The sequence below is a fragment of the Styela clava genome, chromosome 2, assembly GCF_964204865.1.
Source record: "Styela clava chromosome 2, kaStyClav1.hap1.2, whole genome shotgun sequence".
In the NCBI taxonomy this organism is placed as follows: domain Eukaryota; kingdom Metazoa; phylum Chordata; class Ascidiacea; order Stolidobranchia; family Styelidae; genus Styela; species Styela clava.
In genome coordinates this window covers 6,536,358-6,542,357 of record NC_135251.1, presented here as the reverse complement: position 1 = coordinate 6,542,357, position 6,000 = coordinate 6,536,358, and the positions used below count along the sequence as shown (strand labels likewise).

The 6,000-nt window shown below is 34.5% G+C and overlaps 1 long non-coding RNA gene across 1 annotated transcript; it reads right to left on the bottom strand.

Moving 5' to 3' along the window:
- Positions 1-307: 307 nt before the first annotated feature.
- On the bottom strand, positions 308-1,256 carry LOC144414533 (uncharacterized). Its single transcript, XR_013470428.1, has 3 exons — positions 1,125-1,256; positions 837-1,005; positions 308-429 (listed from the first exon to the last, which is right to left on the bottom strand). It is a non-coding gene; the product is annotated as an uncharacterized LOC144414533 (long non-coding RNA).
- Positions 1,257-6,000: the final 4,744 nt, after the last annotated feature.

The following is a 6,000-nucleotide window of genomic DNA, read 5'->3' as shown; positions in this document are numbered from 1 at the left end:
AAACGGCATGAAATAAAAAAATAACATTACTAACATTACTGATTACTATTAATTTGTAATTGACTACATGTTGTCTTGGAAACTGAATAGCATATGTGATGTTAATTTAAACATTTTAAAAGTTGAATAATAATTTTAATCCTTATTAAAATCTTGAGCCATCAACTTGAAAGTGACTTTGTCATATCGTGAGCATTTCACACGTTTCAATATTGTAATTTAATACATCTACATTTATTCGTTATTATGTTTTTATGGTAGTTATCGCGTTAATGTTACAGCGTTTAATTAGTTTTTATCGCTAATTTTACCTTAATAGAATAGTAAGTATAAGGATTAAGCTTGTCAATTGTTGTAGTTTCCGGTGTTCGTGCTGTTATGTTTCGTGTGTAAATGGCGACAGTGTCACCGTCGCGAGTTGCCGAAATTCTTGAAAAAAAAATATAATAATTAGGTAATGCTTTTCAAAGGATGAGCATATCTACATCATACATTTTCATTTCAAAATTTTCCGTAAATTTGATAAGGGAAGCTTTCATCTTGCCAAATTCAAACTGCGTGAAGTGATCATATACAGAACTTAACACGCAAATCTGAACACTTTCGAGAATGGAGTTTTATAAATATTCAACTCAGTTCTTTTATTCGATTTTCATCAAAGCTTACATGGCGAACATCGAATCGGCAGTTAATACAGTGATAATGTTAAGATTCAATATGAAAAATTTGAACCTATTTTATCATCAAAAATATTAGTTTAAAGTCGAACATATTCATAACTGGTGGCACTTTTTATTTGATGTGGTGAAAAAACAAGTTTAGCTTCTATCTCCTACTTTCAAATCGTTGGTATATTACAGCTATATGACTTCCAAAGCACCATGGCTGATTTGCAAAACATGTGCACGACGCCGATAGTTTGATTGTTAGGTTTCCATTCAATTGTGACCTTTCCTCCAACATTGCATTCTACTTTACTATCTGTTATGACAGGTGATCCGTAAACTGTAAAGTGATAGAATATACTTTTTATTATCGCCAATTGCAATTTAATTTTTGATAGCATTACACTATTTTGGTCATATCAAAATTATTCAGAGGGAACTATAACTTATATTTTTCACCTGCTAATTCTATTTGTTGCTCATTATTAGTTTCCTGTGCCGGCTCCCCTATATTGTTTTTGGCACGACATGTATAAGTCCCATTATCCAACAATGCTGCATTCATTATATAGAGGAAAGATTTGCCGGTGGCTTTCACTTGATATACAGGACTATCTTCGCTTGTCGAAACCGACGTTCCATCTTTAATCCAAACAACCTTAGGAGATGGAGAACCGGATGCCTCACAGATCACGTGATTTGGGTCTGTCGTGACTGGGGAAATACTGTCGTTGGGAATATGTTGGTAATGTTCACAGGATCTGAAAAACAGTCGTAGGGAATCAGTTAGGAAGTTTCATTGCTTACAAAATTTCATTAAAGCATGCGGCTGTTATTATTTACGCAATGTCTATATATGAATTTCGTTTACTTCCGAAGGTATACTATTTTCAATATGCTGATTTTTAATTGATATTACTCGTAAAAAAGCGCCAAAGTACGAGTGAACGCAATTTTGGAATATATTAATGAAATTGCTTTAACGTTGTGCCGTGGAAATTTTTTAGATCCACCAAAAATTTGCTTGATTTTATTAACTTACCCCACAATAAAAAGCTATTTTATCAAATTTGCAACAATATAAAATCCTATTCGCAATGTCATTTGTACAAATCTAGATTCCTTCCTATCGGAAAATATTGGCCGGTTATTTTATTTTACAGACCATTAAGCGCGCCGTCAATAAATTGCTTAGATTCGAGTTTTGCCCATATACAAAAGACGCAACCAAAACGACGGTTTGTTTATAAAACAATAAGAAAGGTAATGGTTTTCAAGCGTACGCAACAAAGCACCGCGTCGGCGCCACTCATAATAAGAAAATTTTAAAATACAAAAAGAACGAAAGTTATATTCCAAAGCCGGCACTTCTAAAATCATAAAACCTCTTTACAATTCGGCATTTGCGCATATTTGTAGAAAGAAAAAATGCGGAATACCTCGTTGTTTTATCATGACATCAACCTATTTATTTGAGCTAGGTTCTTGATCCCGTTACACCAGCGTTTCTCAAACTGTGTTTGCAAGCGTCTTCCGAGTGTTCCGCGGAAAAGAGTTCAAAATTACGACAAAATTGGTCGCCACAGCGCTCACAGGATCCTGAAGAAGCCGTTCAATATCGCGCCACCGCTGGCCAAAAGCGGAGTAACTTTTTGAGAGTAGTGGCATTTATGTGAACCGTCGGCCTAGCTTTTTGACTGTCAAGTTTCTCATTCATTTTACAGTAAACTTTTTGGTTTTGCTATAGGCAAACACGTAGGCCTAAAGAATAACGGCAAAAGGGTCAACTCTTCTTTCTCTGTCCCTGCCTGGTTTTTGAAATGCTCATGTTAAAGAACTGCTTGCTTCCGAATAACTCATTTATTGTTTTATTCATACACATTCAAAAATAAATAAATAAAACATTTTTGGTAAATGCAATGTTACATATTCAATCATATTTTATTTATGTTTAATACAATTCTGTTAGTTTTTGCGTGGCATTTAGCAACACTAGTTTTCGTTGCGAAACCTTTGGTAACCGCTGCCTTACACCATTTTTCTTTATCAATTTTACACCTCCATTTTTTGGTGTTTCGCGAGGCGAGATAAAAAGTGTAAGTGTTCCGTGACTGAAAAAGTTCGGAAACGCTGCATTATACAATATATTACACCAGCGGTTCCCAAAATTTGCGCCTCGGCGCACTAGTGCGCCGTGACGAGTTGCTAGGTGCCCCGCGAAAATTACCGTATTTCCCGGGGAATAAGTCGTGTTTTTAGACACAAATGTTTGGCCTGATTTTGGGGGGTCGTGTTATTAGGCGGGTCTGGTAATTTTCATTTTTTTGGTGGCGCCCTATTATGTATTAGGTCTTGTTCCCAGGACGCAATCCTGAGTTGGACGCAATCCTGAGTTAAACACAATTAGAGTAAAATTTAAAGACAGTTTGAATTCCCGTAGTTATTATGGATTGAATATTACGCTACAAGGAAACGTCATTATAGGCTATTTTGTTCAATGCAAAAATGCGGCGTTTGCTCTAAAGGCATTACATGGTAATTTGAGATGCCGATGTTGACGCGATTTTACTACCCCGACTTATTGGCAGATTATATGCAAAAACCCATTTTTTCAGGCTTAAAACCGGGCCTCGTCTCATTTACCGGGTGGACCTTTTTGCCGGGAAATACGGTAACAGAATTGTGATAAACATAACTGAAATATGATTGAATATTCTACAAATTGTATTTATTTTAAATGTTTAATTGTTTTTTCTTTCAACTGCTGTGTATATGAATCAATAAATTCATTTCAAATTTTTATTTGTGACTTATTGTCTGCCTCTTTTGTTACGTAACAATATAGGTAACCTCTATTTGATGGAATGTCGTGATCTGCAGTCCATTTATCCGCTGAATCGAGTTTAGTGAACAGGAGTGATTTTTTTAGCATTTTAAATGATATTGCATAGACCCACATGTTCACAAACTTTAAAGGGCATAAAATACACATTAACGATCACAAAATCAAGTTTTGTTTGAAAGCAGCATTTTTTTTTCGTGTAAGTGGACCGTGAGTTTTTTTCCCTGGTAAATTAGTGCCGCGCAAACAAAAAGTTTGGTAACCGCTATATTTACTTACGGTGTACATTTATTCGAACTTTCGTCGATCTCGTATAAGATTTCGATGCGTCAGCTGGCGCTACCACAAATTCATAAATAACGTTATGGACGTCGCTGATTAGGGGAGTAATAACGGTGTAAGAACTGCGTAAGTTATTCACAGTGCGAATTGCATTTGGTTTATCCGGGAGTTTGAACACTTTCATTATCACAGCTTCATTATAGCTCCGTATCTTCACGTTAATAAATGCCCTATTACCACGTACTACTACTACTTTGTCCTTTGCTGATGTGATGGCGAAAAGCTCTGAAACAATATTAAAATAATTATTTACTTCTTTTAACATTCCCATGTAAATGACTTTGGGATTAAATATTTGGTACTTGAAAATGAAAAAAAAATGAAAAGGTGAAATAACTTGTACAGTCATCCTGCCAATTTGTCATTGTTTGGAATAGCTGTGATGAATACTAACAGAGCAATGTCGCTCAACCTTATTTTATGTAGCACACATTTCATGCAACGATTACAATGCAATGTCATTGTACTCATACACTGTTCGAAGAAATTGCAACAATGCCAAATGTAACCTTATAAATTCAAATTCAGAAGTATAATTATTCATTAAAGTATTCTGCAATAAAAACAATAAAATTAGCAAATTTATTTTGAATGGAATTTTTGAACAATTGTAAATTAAAAAACGTAGAATGAAAAATACATACATCGTCCATATAATAGGCATTCAGGACCTGACTTCAATAACTTATTTCAAATATCTGCACTATTTGATCAAAATATGATTAATATATTTGAGATATGCCCAACTTCATAGAAAACTTTAGAAATTAGTCAAAATGAATTATAATTCAAATCATAAATCTTCTAAAATTTCACGAATAAGGTACTTTTTACAGCGAAGCAAGTCATACAGGTTCTTCATATAGCATAGCCTCATATTTTCCATATAGTCACTCGGGTATAGAACAAACTGATTACGCAGTTTAACGTTTCTTACCTGACTGACAGATGTAACGTCTTTGCGAGGTACACATAATGTCTGTCCATGCTCCGTCAGAGTAATTAATTGGTACACGTTTTCTGACCGTCGTCTTCACCTTCACTCTTTGCCCTTTGCAAAAATATTGAGAACTGTATCAAAAGATTTATTCTTTAGTTTTGCGGTCAATTTCAGTTTTATTTCATTCCTAAATGAAATAAAGGTAATGTATCACAGATTCATAAACTTTCCACTAAGGGTTCAAGATTTATTTTGAATGGGATGTCAGTTTGGTTCGTCTATTTATAGCATGAAGAATAATGAGGATGCAAGACTGACATTTTTGTCATTCGGTAGCTTACCAATTCATATATGAAACAGTAACTCTATCAGACCATCTCCACAAATCGAAACTTTTCGTGAGAGCAATATAGTAATCTCCGTCTGAATTTGGTGCAGTTGCGCCAGTGTAACGAAATTAAATACATTTCGCAAAAGCGCACAGAAATTTACTTGTTTTTAGAAATAAAAAACGTAATGAAAATATTAACATGGTTTTTAAGTATGAATGTATCTCATTCACAGTGTAGGTAGTTAGTATTCATATGATAATAAAAACTCGAAAATACTATTAGGACATGGATAAATCGAAAATTTCATATTAACAGAACATCAAAAGCTGTAATCATGTGGTTAAATTCGAGCCAATCAATAAATCTCGCTAACACTTTTATAGTACGGTGTAGGTATGGATGATTTCGGGCGGATAACAGGATTTGGTCTTTGCGTCCACACGCATATAAACAGAAGGAAATCTATAACCATGTGGTTAAATTCGAGCCTATAAAATACAATACGTTTTTTTTCTGAAATTGAACAAGAATGTTTATCTGCGTAGTATATATAAATAAATTACTCTATAAGAACTTTAACTTGGTTTTGCATATTGGTGTCTTTCATCCGCACTAGCCATGCGCCCCGTGCGCTGCATTTCTGTTCTGCTGAACCCTTGCTATCAACTGTAATATCGAATCTCTCAAGTAGGTATCCATCGTCGGTTTTTATAGTTTTCGCGGGTTCTGCAACAAATTACAAATTTATTGAGTATATAAGGAAATTTTTCTTTCTGGTAATCTCATAATTCATTCCGTACATAGCGCTTCACAACCATATTGGGATTGCCTTGTCGTTTTTCATTTGGACTTGTCCTTCCCAAGATGTTTTTGAAACTC